This window comes from Lolium rigidum, chromosome 7 (genome assembly GCF_022539505.1).
Source record: "Lolium rigidum isolate FL_2022 chromosome 7, APGP_CSIRO_Lrig_0.1, whole genome shotgun sequence".
NCBI lineage: Eukaryota > Viridiplantae > Streptophyta > Magnoliopsida > Poales > Poaceae > Lolium > Lolium rigidum.
Window position 1 is genome coordinate 270295748 of NC_061514.1, and position 13776 is coordinate 270309523.

The following is a 13776-nucleotide window of genomic DNA, read 5'->3' on the forward strand; positions in this document are numbered from 1 at the left end:
GGTAGCGACATGCCGCCTAGATCGCATCTTGCGATCTAGGCAGCACAAGCCCCACGTTGTTCATGCGTTGCTCGTATCGAAGCGCTTTTGATGGCGAGCAACGTAGTTATCATTAGTTGTGTTAGGGTTAGCATTGTTCTTCGTTTAAGCATGCTTACGTAGTGCAACCCTTAGCATATCTAGCCGCCCTCACGCCTATCTCGGGTGTGGGGCGGCACCCCGCTTGATCATTATTTAGTAGATCTGATCCGTTACGATTGCTCCTTGTTCTACAAGGATTAGTTTAATATCTGAAATAGTTAGGCCTTACAAAGGGGGAGGATCCAAGTGGCACGTAGGGTGGCGTTCGCAAGTCCTAAACGGGATGTTCCGAGGATCAACTTCATGTTGGTTTTTAGGCCTTGTTTAGGATCGGCTTACGAGCACCGTGCGTGGCCGCGAGGCCCAACTCCGGAGTAGGATGATCCGATTATGCGGTGAAAACCCTAAATCGTCGTAGATCTCATTAGCTTCATCTTGATCAAGCAGGACCACCAAGTATTCGTGCACCCCGTACGAATCATGGGTGGATCGGCTCTTTGAGCCGATTCACGAGATAACCCGAGAGCCGATCGAGGCTCGTATTTAATGTTTACATGTATGCCCCGCAGAAACTAAGCGAGGCATCCCCATCACCTTCCTGACCAGGTATAGGTCAGGTGGCACGCCCTTGCACTTCGCATCGCCGCGTGTGACCAGAAGAGCATTGCGGGCCGTCGCTCGGAGGGGTCTCAGCCAGCCGCAGCTCTAGGCTCTTCCCGGCTCTACGGTGTTGACAAGGCCGCTGCCCGCCGGTGGGTTTTGGCAGTCAACAACATCACTCTGGAGCTGGAGCTCGGATACTCTTTCGAGTATCTTGATTGCTTCCCAGCACTATTATGCTTTGATTTGGAGAACCGGGTCAAGCGTAGGATGCAATGCTTCGGTGGATCCACCATAAGAGATGGTCTTTTTGTTGGGATCAAAAGGACCGAAGAATTTGTATCTTCGAAGTTGCCATGTGGTTTTTTCCTATGAGGTATAAACCCACGTGTAACTTTTCGCGCTTTTTCTTTGTCATCAACATGCATAAGTTTGCTCAAGGTTTTAAGTAAATTGTTTTTACTATTACTGTTAAGTTGGTACTGAATTTAGTTAAGTTGATTCTTACCCCCAAAAAGTTGTGATTTACATTATATCTAGGTTTTTCTTTCCCTCGGCCAACCCAAAAAGTTGTCCCATGTTTTTAAGTTAGTTGGTTTTGTCAGATGCTCAAGTTCACAACAGAGAGTTATTAAATTGGTTTTCTTGTTAGTCATGTTTTTTTTTTCAGTTGGTGCTTCACATTGTAGGTAGTTGGATACTGTGGTTAGCTGAGTTGCCCATGTCATGAATATTTTGTTGCTTTCTCTCAGTTATTAAATTGTTTTACTTCCCTCTCATTTTTTCGAGTTCATTTTTATGAGCTTTTCTTTTTTGATGTATGCGACTTGATAGAGATCGAAACCAATTTTTTCAGCATAAGCATTATAATGTGCTCTTGCACTTTTAACAGTGTCAAACCGCATCCCAATAAACGATTCATGTGTACTGGATGCAACTTCCTCATTCATGCCAGCTTCGTCAGGAACTCCTTCTTTCAAGTTAGGGTATGTTGTAGATTTTATGTGCAATGTAGTTCTGGGATTGCTTTTGGTTGACTGTAGTGTGTGGTGGCCCATGGTGACGCGCCCCCTGCCACTGTTCTTCGTAACCACCGACCACTGCTCCTTGGTCATGTATATTTGGCTTTGGAGATTTGCCAACCATCTCTTGTGCGGCAGCTTGAGTGCAAAACTGCTGCTCCATGGCTTTCATGCCAAAATCTTCAGTTGGGGGAGCATTGAGATCCAATCCTAACATATTTAAAAATGAGAATGTTCACTAGAATTTATTTTTAATATTCTAGTAATGACCATGGAGAAGCTTGTTGCTGCATCTAACTAAGTTGTGTACTGATCATGGGTTAGTTGTTTCCTTATCATGCTTAAGTTGTGTACCGACAAACATTAGCAAAATGCAACCCACATCAACTACTTCTTTTGTAGCAAGATAGTTATGTTGTATATTGGTTTCATTGAGTTGTTTTTGTTCTTTTCAACTTGGTTTACTTTCGAGTTACTACTAGAAACCCACAAGTAGTATAATGAATTAATTGACATGCCCCGAAGTAGTATACCGATTTAACTGAGTTCTTTCTTGTCATCCGGCTAAGTTGCTTTCTTACACTAGATAAGTTGTTTTACACAACCTAACTAACTTTATTTCCACCATGCATTTAATTTTTGGTTAAACAACCAATGGCGTTCCTTAGCTTAATAAGGAATTTAATTTGAAACTTGCTTTTCTAGCAAACAAACTTGAAATCTGGTAACACAAAAATGACAAAAGAGACGAACAAGCGTTCCCGCTTGCGTTTACCAGAAGCTGAGGCGTAGCAGGGAGCCTTCCATGGCCTTGTCCGAAAACTTCACAGCAGGTATGTGTTTAACGACGAGAGACACATACATGAAACTCTCAACTATTGAGAGATGGAAAAATGTAGCCGTTGAATTTATGAATCAATAGTATGAACTACAGAGTGGATCAGTTCCGGATATTACTCACAACTACCTAATAGTTCAGATAAACTGGAAAATTTACAGATACTTTTGTGGGGGTAGTTTTAGTTCTTTTGATTCCTATTAAGCTATATGGTTAAGTTGTCTAGCGATTTAATTAAATTGTTTTATATCTATAATTAAGTTGTGTACTGAAATAAGTTAAGTTGATTCCTCGAGCATTCTTAAGTTGTTGGTATCCGTAAAATTTACTAGTTGTTTCTTTTAAGCAACATGCATAAGTTGTCTAGAGATTTAATTAAGTTATTTTATCACTATGCTCAAGTTGAGTATACTGAAATAAATTAAGTTGATTCCTAGAGTATGCTCAAGTTGTTGGGTGTCGGTATAATCTATTTAGGTGTTCCTTTTAAGCAACATGCATAAGTTGTCTACTGATTTTATTTCTTGCTTTGTCAACATGCTTAAGTTGAGTATACTGAAATTAATCAAGTTGATTCCTCCAGCAAGCTTAAGTTTGTGGGTATTGGCGCAATCTCTGTAGGTGTTCCTTTTGAGCAACAAGCATAAGTTATTCATTGGTTTAGTCAGTTGCCTTGTCAACATGCTTAAGTTGAAACGGAAAATTAATTAAGTTTTATTTTCAGTATGCTTAAGTTGTATGTGTATCTACAATCTATCTTGGTTTTCATTTTCGAGCAACATGCATAAGTTGGTTACTGGTCTAATTAAGTTGCCTTGTCAACATGCTTAAGGTGCTTATTTGTGATATTGCTAAGATGTACCAGGAAGCGGTGGATGCTGGACAACCTAGTACCATCTCGGGCGAGGTAGTGGTGGAGGTCATGGCGCCTGGTGGCGCCCCCGATGCCTAGCGCGAGCGGAAGCCCGCCGTGGTTGCTGGCCAAGGTAAGTTGATTATCCATTTAATTAACTTACTTCTCCCTTGTTAAGTCGATTTCTAATAATGTTTAACTTTTCTAAACATTGATGCTAAGTTGCTTTCTAGGTAATACTGAAGTTGCCTTATCATTGATGCTAAGTTGTTTTCTTGCAGGAACAGAACATGTATTTTTTTGTGATCCACTCGCAATTTTCAGTCAAATCGAGATATCCATGGAATTCTGAAGGAAGAAGAAGACCTGGAATAGTAGTTTGTTGTGCAGAAAGGAAGAAGAGATGGAGTAGTTTGCCAAGCACATCTCACGCCCTGCACTGTGTTGTTTTGTACCTTACGTGTAACCCCTCTTTTCTTGGTTGGGTGCTGAATCGGTCAAACCAGCATCCGGATGCTGGGTTGGACAAACAAGCATCCGGATGCTGAGATGGACAAACCAGCACCGGATGCTGGCTAGCCGGGTCCTTTTTTTTTCAGGAACCCGCCGGAGAGCAACGCGGCATTGAAAGTTGAGAGTCAAAGCTCCTGCAGCCAAATTATTTACCGTGTGTCGGTGTGTGCGCGTCTATTTGCACAAAGATCGTGCTGCAATTGGCTGCTCTGGCATGCAGCACGACCTACGCCGATCGGTTATGTGTTCTTGTTCATTTTCCGCCTCAGCTCTGGTCACTCCGGTAACCATCAGGAGACTTGGACCACCTGTTCGGTTTTGAGTTTATACTAGCAAAAGGTCCGTGCGTTGCACCGAAAAAAAAAATGCAAGCAACTCCGACAAACCATCCATATTGAAACTTCTCCTTTTTATCACCATTGTCGATAGCTGTCATGTTTTATATTCAAGATGAACATACATGGGTTAAGGTCACCGAAGATCGCACTGAGACTGATTGAACTTCCCCGAAAAGATAAATTCAAGATTGATAGTTGGGCCCTATAATTTTTTTCCCTTCTTTCAGACCACACAAAATAAAACGCAAATACAGAGTACCTATATTATCTGAAGTCCAGCCCCCAAAAAATCTTCATTCTTTGGATCAGTCCAATTCCTCACCATCATATTTCTCATGTCACTGATCGGTAATGAGCCATAATCAGTCGCTCCGTTCCCATGTTGTACACCCCCACGTCCGTCCCTCGAACTGGTGTTTGTATCAGGGACTGCAGCACGTTGTTCAACCAAATACGATGAGCAACATCAACACATCCACCATTCTCTTTGTCGACAGCAAGCGAAGGGGGGACAAGCAGATCAGTAAAAAAACTGACGAAATATTATTAAATCTCCATGAAATTTCCACTTAAACTGAATTTTGGCTAATAGCCTAGCTTCCATGTGTTTTTTCTCATCCACTCACCAAACACATATGCTACACGAAACCTTTATTTCCGTTGATGCTTTTGCATGTGACTTGCCGAGCCATCAGGCTCATCCAGAATGAGAGAGCAGCACACGCAAAACAATAATTTGAAAAGGATTGGTTCAGGAGGCTGGAGCAGCAAAGCCAAATACAGCGGAGCCGACTAACGTTGGTCATCGTTTCCGGCCACCGACGTAGCTTGTAGCCCTGTAATGTGGGAGGAGAAGAACGGCTTGGCTGTACCCGTGTCCGCTCTGCATGCTCGTTCACGCGGCACTGGCTCACCTCGGCCGTATAGTTCATCACCAACGCGCAGGCTCGAACCAGCATGCGGTAAAGGCGCCAAGACAAAGACTAAGATCCGGCCGCATCGGCAAAATGATGTGGACGATCTCTGCTTTACAGAGACCACCCAAGCGCATACAAGATCAGTCAATCTAAAAGAGCAATTAAAGTTGCCTTGTTTTTATCCTTTTCAAGAGGAACAGTCTAAACCAGGTTTGAGGAATGGTCAGAGTGGTCTATGGAAGAGAAGGGCCACTGCCTGAAGTTATCAAACGCCATATATTCACCTCAGCCAAAAACATCAGCTAGCTAGCAGCCTAGAAATGAGTTGGGTGAACCTATTCTATGAATTGAGGAGAAGAACGTACTGAACTTGACCTGCACCAGCGGTCTGGGTAGGCATGTTCTCCTTCTCCCAATGAAACAACAGCAAGGGCGCACTGCAGGACGTGCCAGTACACCTCTCCGTTTTCCTGGCTGCGAGACGGTGGCGTCCGGCAAGGTCGCGCCGTCGTCGTTCCCACTTTTGATGGTCATATCTAGACCTGACAACGTAAGGATGCGGCTGTGAGCCTGTGCTCTTCGCAGTCCTGGAGTGATGGCACCCGCACAGAAGCATCCAGTCAGGTCCCAACGATATAGAGAGAGAGATAGAACGCTCGCCGGTAAGCCTCCACCTCGCCGCCACGGAATTCTTCCTCGATCGGATCCTCGATGGAATTCGTCCTTGATCAGATCCTCCACGGAGATAGATCGATTCGTGATCCGGTAATCGTGCTGATCGAGTTGGTTGTCGATTGACTGGATCGAGCTGTGTATATATGAGCCTTTACATAGGAAAACCGTATGTGAACCTGGACACGTGATATCTTTTTTCGGAGCGAAGCGTGGAGACCAGACAGGATACGTCGACCTGGACTCTTTTTCGAAGCGAAGCCCGGTTACCGAGCATGATACGTCGATCGGCTCACGTACAAAATTGACGGACAAAGACGAACGACGACGGACGAAACCATCGGGACGGACGAAGCGACGGAAACGCTTCGTGCTATTCTCTTCTTTCTATTACTAGGAAAATGCCCGCGCGTTGCAGCGGAAACTTGAATCCGTCTCTAATATCTCTCGTGATTTGATCGAATTTCTAATTAAACATGTTCGTACCTTACAATAGAGGATAAACAAAACTACCCTATAGAGACATAAAAAGTAAGATATCATTGGTACAGTTGAGTTGTGTCACAAAACTATCTCAATCATTATATCATCCTCTCTAACACCTGCAACGCCAAGGCGAACTCCCAACTATATAAACAAGCGTAAACATTGACATTTGACTTCTTATTAATGAATACACTAAATACATAATTAAGCATGCGTCTTAACTACTATATAATGTTGTAAATTAGTTGACTTAATTTTTTGTAGATTGCATATGTGTAAATACATTTTAGTGCGTAGATACATACGAATCTAGACCGTGGTAGAGCTAGAGAACTAAAAGACAAAGCATCAACTTCTCATTACAACAAAACCAAACATCGTCCACCATAGACGTAGCAGCACGGGCATTTGCAATGATTTTGGAGAGACGGACTAAATAAAGCCAACATTGTAAAAGCATACCGGCCAAACCTCGGCATCACGATTGAAGAGGTCCCACCGGTGCAGCTAAAAAAAAATAGCCCCCACCAGTCTCAGTTCACCAAAAAGCGCAGACAAAACCAGGCTGTAGGTCAGTACGTGGGGTAGCAGATCTACGTGCAAACAAAAAGGCCATTGTTTGCTTTCTTTGTTAATTCATGTGAATCCAAGGGTCGTTGTGCAAAACGAATGAACAGATAAGATAATTCAGGTCCATTGACCTTCTCCGTGCTGTTCCTGGTCGGAGGATTCCCCATATCAAGTGTTTGCCGTGAGCGCTGCCCAACGGACCGCAACCAGGAGCGCGAGGGGCCGCGCAGGTGAGTGCTTGCCAGGACAGTCAGCCCGCGTTGGATTCTGCCGGGTGAGGCCACACACGCCGGCGGGCGCTGCCGCGGGAGCTCCAGGTCACCCGCCGTGGAGGCCACTCTCGCGGGGCAGCCGCTCCGTTGGTTGCGAGCCAAGGGCCGCGCGCCTGCGCGCGTGTCGGGCTCTAGCTAGCATGCGACCTGGGTGGGTGTGAGCTCCGTCTGCGACGGGCAGAGCAAAGAGATGCGAAGGAGAGGAGGGAAAAGGTGAGCGAACCGGTACCATGACTTGGCGGTGGCAATGCTGTAATTTAGGCGAAAATTAGGGGCAATAAAAAACGGACAAACAAGAAGCCTTATTTTCTTTATTATTAGGTATAGATTAATGCATCGAAACACAATGTTTTTGCATTTTCGTGAAAAAAATTCCTGTAACATTTTTTTTGCGACGACAAAAAAACCCTGTAAGCTGCCACGTTCCTAAACGTTCATAATCATGGACCCTATTAAGCTACATTGGGGACTTTGGTACATAACATTGGACAGTAGTAAGTTGAATTGGGGACTTTGGGCCCATATAAAAATTGGAAATTGGCCCATGTGTGACACCAGACATTCACCTGTTTTAATTTAATAGTAAAAATATGCTTAAGTACATCAGAAAAAATGTGGGCTCTAGCCGCAATGCGGTTGCGCCTGTGTCACTATGTGTTAGGTTGGTTCTTCATCCGTACACTTTTTTATCACTCTGTGTTAGGTCGGTTTTTCATCCGTACACGCTCATTATCATGCAATTAGATTTTCTTTTCCAATGATACATTATGGAAAGACACATGAGAAGCACGGAAGGGTTTTGAAAAATAAAACATAGTATTTTTCACATTAAAAAAAGCACAGTAGAAGGATCACAAGGTTGCGATCCGCCAAAGGTTCACAAGGGCGATGCTCGGATTCCATAAGATCCTAATGCATGCAGGTACGGCCTGTAACACCTGGTGGCATTCCAAGGACCTAGATCAGAGGACCGGGCCCATTTGGTACTCTTCTTAGGCTTATAATTTACCATCCGATGGTAATTCCACAGCAGATTTTTGCTTGCGATGTCGATCCCTAGCGTCCCCAAATGGCTATCCTTGTGCACCTTCCATGCACGGTGGCATTGGCACATGCGGTGCTAACTGCAACACCCCCTATCCATCACCAACCCAGGGGAAGACCAAGAAGATTCGAGTCACCAATCATGGTGGCTACACCGAATGGCGCTGGCTCCCCACAGGTTGCCAAGCAGCACCTTTGGACTGGCTATGTCCATGCATGGCTTGTCCAGTACACAACGCCTAGCCTCTCAAGCGTCCTCGGTCCACGGTCACCACAACACATCGTACACCACATTTGCTCCCAACTATTGCGGTGGCCACCAGTACACCGCTCCTCTAATCGTCTACCAGTTGCCATTCTACGGGGCTCCGTCGTCCATGTAGTCACAAAAAAATGTTGTACCTGTGTGTGGGCTAAGCCCGAGATGTGGCCCGATCTTCACAGGTTCTTAAGATGTAATTGGTTCACCCCCATAGGGCTACCAGGTAAATTAGATTATACCCTCCTTTAGATCATGCCTCGAGTGAATCTGGGTCGTCAGATTGTTTTCACCGTGTGGTATAAAAATGCATCCCACGTGGGAAACCCTACCCACCGCCGACCCAATTGTCGCCCCTCCTCCGTGGTTATTCCTCTCCCTAGCTTCTTCCTCTTCCATGCTCACCCCATCCCTCTCGCACCCTCCACTTCGGCACGTCCGCGAACTATTGATCGATCCATGTTCTTCTACTGCTAGCAGCAGCAGAGAGTGCCCCGTGGAACCGGCGGCTGACGCCGAAGAGAGAAAGTGGCGAAGGAGGAGGAGGAAGCGGGGCTAAAATGGATACCACCAAGGATATCCTCGACAAGTGACCGTGCCATCACCTGTAGCACGAACGCGCAGAGGGAGATGCGCAGCTACGCCACCTCGCCGGCACATCCATCCTCGCTGGCCCAATTTTAGTGATTTATGTGTATCCACTGCAAAGGGATGTTGCCTTGGGCTAATATATGAGGCTGATTGATCTGATTTGCTTTGAATATGCTTTCTCTGGATTCATAATGTTTATGCTTGTTAGGTGTTTGAAGAATTGTCCACATGGGCTAATATGTTTTCTTTGCTTATGGTGCAAGCAGCGAGTTCCAGCCAAGGCTTGTGCGAGCTAGCTCTTACTCGAGATTTTTGGCCTGGTATGATATGGGTGAAGATGGTTCCCAATAGTGCACATCAGTATGATACGATGGGGTGAAGCTCGTGGGTGATGACATCCACTCTATTCATTTTTTACAGAGGTTAGCATATTTTTTTCACTCTGTGTGCTTCGAAAAGATTTATTGGGGAAATTTTATTGGTGTTGCATGGTGGTTTTATAGGCTTCTTTGTGGGATCAAAATTTTTGATGCGTCGAGGGGCTTCAAAATATGCATTTATGTGTGTACTAGTTGGGTGTAATTCGTGAGGGAAGTGGATGAGCACGATGAACGCAGGGCGGAAGTCGGGAATACAAACTCACACACACAAATCAGTTTTTTCCTTGTTGGCCCGAAACACCAACTCTATAGAGGTCGCAAGAACAGACCTTTCGGTAGAAGTCCCATGAAGAGATCGACAATTTGAAAGGATAGAACCCTAGAAGGGTGAAAAAAATCAAGGTTGGTAGAAGTGCAAGTAGAAGACCCAAGGGTAGAAGTGAAAGCAAAAACCAACAATTGATAGAAGTCACCAAAGAGAGAAGATTCTTTGATTAGCTAGGCTATGGCAGTTTCCCTCAAGGGGTCAAGAGCAAAGCTCAAGTATTAGTCTCAATCCCATTCTAAATCTCAGATCTGGACGACCAGGCCTATTTATTGTGCTAGGGGCGAAAGGGTAAATTACATGGCAAAGAGCCAACTCAGCACATGTTTCGGCGGATTCTGGCGGGACAGTCGATGGTGCCAATTTGTGCGCCGGACTGGTTTGGCGAGGGAACCGGTCTGGGAGGCTTCATTTCAGCACAAGACGAAAGGTGTACATAGAGCGATTCCAGCGTATCCGGTTTGGGTTCGGCGCCCTGGTTTGGTTTCGACGTAGGATTCGACGTTGCTGGTTTAGGCGCCAATCTGCGTCTGCTCCTCCTCATCTTCTTCTTCGATGGCTTGGATCCTATGGGGCGTCGCTTGGGTGATGTACCTAATGACACAAAGTGTGTTGGCATTGAGTAGCATTCCATCCAAAGGGGTATCTAGATCGTATATGGATAGGAGTGAATTCACCTCGTGTTGTATGGCTTTGGCTCATGCTCGAGTCATCGGTCCACTTGGGGGGACTTGGTGGCTGTCGTTGCCTATTCGACGAGTCATCGGTCCACTTGGGGGGACTTGGTGGAAGAACGGAGTGAATCCGGTTGACCTATTAGGGGTAGTTCACAAACTCCACAGAACAGAATCTAACTCCTCAGCCCAAGCTCCGGTTGCGCGTCGCAGCGGTTCTTCGAGGCGACGTTTGATTCCGGCTAGTATAAGGCCGTTGGCTCGTTCGACCTGACCATTAGACTGTGGATGAGCCACAGATGCAAGGTCAAGCCGGATCCCTACGTCATGGCAATAATCCTTGAGTTCTCCTTGTGCGAAGTTTGTGCCATTGTCTGTGATTATGCTGTGTGGGATGCCGAATCTCGTCACGAGGCTGCAAACAAATTTTCGTGTTGTAGCACCATCGACTTTTCTCACTGGCTTTGCCTCGATCCACTTATTGAATTTGTCAATAGCGACCAAAAGGTATTCAAAACCGCCAGGAGATGTTTTCTTTAATTTTCCGACCATATCGAGCCCCCAGACCGCAAACGGCCAAGTAATAGGGATAGTCTTCAGCTCTTGAGCTGGAGCATTTGGTTGAGTAGCGTAGTACTGACAACCTCGACAGGTTTTCACCAGCTTCTCAGCATCTTCTTTTGGTGTGAGCCAGTAAAATCCTAGCCGAAAAGCTTTTGCAACGAGGAACCTGGGAGCGGCATGATGCCCGCAATCCCCTGCATGGATCTCTTTGAGGATTTTAATGCCATCTTGATTTGAGACGCACTCTAGAAATACCCCGTTTGCACTTCTTTTGTAGAGCTGTCCATCAACGATTGTGTAGGATCTTTCTCGCCTGATGATTTGTCGCGCGAGGACCTCGTCCTCCGGCAACTTTCGATCGATGAGGTAATCCAAGAACGACTGTGTTCAGGGCGGAATGATGGCCATCACTTCCTTAGCCGGAGATACTGCCAGATCTGGGTTTTCCGGGTTCGCGCCCTTCACCGAGGGTATCCGTAGGTGCTCCAGGAAAATTCCAAGCGGAATTGGTTTTTGGCCGGATCCGAGCTTGGATAGCATATCTGCCGCTGTGTTATCGTCTCTCCGGACATACTTGAATTCGTATCCAAGGAAGCATTTGGCGATCTCGTCAACTTCGTCTCTGTAAGCCGCCATGACGGAGTTTCTGGCGTTCCAGGTTCCGGCTACTTGTTGTGCCACCAGGTCGGAATCTCCGCAGCATATGATGTGCTTGATCCCAATTTCCTTAGCGATGCGCAAACCGTGTAAGAGCATCTCTAATAGAGCCCGTAAAAGGCCCAAAACCGAAAAATAACCGCCAGTTTACGGGTTCGGGCCGAAAAACGGCGCCGATCAGTGACCGTAAATGGGCCAAAACTGAAAATATTTTTTCGGGCTGCGTTCGGTTCGCTCCGTCGGCCTGTATTTGTAGGGACCGATGGAGCGAACCGAACGCAGCCCGAACACAATTCCTACTTTGCGTGCGAGGGAACTTTCAGCTGCTCCCAACCGCCGCCACCTCCGATCTGTGCGACCTCACCTTCCTCTGCGCCGCCACCCTCCGATTTGTCCCCGATGAGTCTTGAATCGACCCCGCCGGCCGCCGTTGCTATCGCGCATGCGCCGCCATCCTCTCCCGTGGTCGCCGAAGCTTCCGCCGCTCCACCAACCACCCCAGCGACTGCTCCCACCCCTGTGACCCCCGCGGATGTTGCTTCGACGGTCTCGTGGACGACTGGGGTGAAGCGGTGGCGCGCGGGAACGCATCTGGTCCCGCAAGCCGGTGCCGCGGCGGTCACCGGTGATGGATCGGCGGTGAAGCCGAATGCAGCCCATGCGAGACCGAAGAGTTCGGCTCCGAAAAGGACCAAAATGAAGGGGGCGACTTCCCGTGGCGCCCCGCCTCCGTGCCCAGCTCCGCCAACGCCGCCGCCACCGCCTCTGGAAGCCACCGCGAACGCCGCCCAGGACGTGCTCGACGACGGGTCAGCAAGGTACACATGAACTCTTCCTCCGTTTTTTTTTGATTGCGAGTAGATACTGAGGCCTCGTCAAATTAGGAACGATTCCACCTCGTACATGGAGATGTTGGAGGAGGTGAACATTAACCCACTCCCTCCATTCGGCAATGAGAACGACTGCGGGGACGAGATGGAAGAAGGGAAAGAAGGGGACGAGGAAGGGGACAAGGGTGTGGTGGAGGTCACGACCGATGGAATTCGGAAGAAGAGGCGGGCCAACAACTACACGGAGATTGAAGACGCCACCTTGTTCCGAGCATGGGCCTCCGTGGGGATGGATGCCGTCTCCTGCATGGATCAAACAGGGAAGCGGTACTGGCAGCGCAACGAGGACAAGTTCCATAAGCTCATGCCGCGCGTTCGCCATCCTGTCGATCGCACCTATTGATCCCTCCAAGGTCGTTGGGACGCGATCAAACCGGCGTGTAGCAGGTGGGCGGCAGCAATGGACCAAGTGGTGTCCAATCCTCCTAGCGACGCAACTGTCGACGAATATGTGAGTGCATATTTGGTAAAGCTAATTGTAGTTTAGCTTGGGTGACATATTGACGATTTGTTGGTTCCTTTTGCATATGTAGGATCGCATTGCCGATGCTAGGTACAGAGACATGGCCGGCAGCAAGGGCAAGAGCTTCACCATGCATCATTGCTTTGATGTGCTCCAGCACCTCCCCAAGTGGAAATTAAGGGATGAAGAAGTGGCACCGAAGAAGGCTGCAATGGTTGCGCTCGACGACACCGAGGACGAGAAGGATGGCAGGAACGCCGACAAGCCGGAGGGGAACAAGAAGGCAAAGGAAAGGCTAAGGCTCGAGGGGGAGGCTGCATTGTTGAGGGAAAAGTTTGATCAAATGATGAAGTCGAAGGAGGTTATAACGACCAAGACTTTGGAGACCAAGCATATCATCATCGAGACGAAGAAGGAGGTGAGCCTTGCAAAGCTTCAAGCCAGCCGAGAGGAAGCAAAAAGAAAAGCCAAGTTGGAGGAGATGAGGATCAATGTGAAGAAGGCCAAAGCAATGAAGCAACTATTGGCCGAAGAGAGGGAGAACATGATGATGAACACGAAGGAAATGAGTGAGGCTCAACTGCAGTGGTGGAAGGAGGCCTCCGCGGAGATCACGACAAGGCGAAGAGCATCTCGTCAAGAGGCAACTGCTCCTACCGATGTGACTCCAGGAGGTGGTGCCGATGGTGCTAACGGCGGGACAACCTCGGTTTGATGCCGGCGGATGGGGAACTATCACTATGCCAGATATCATATTCAAGACAAAC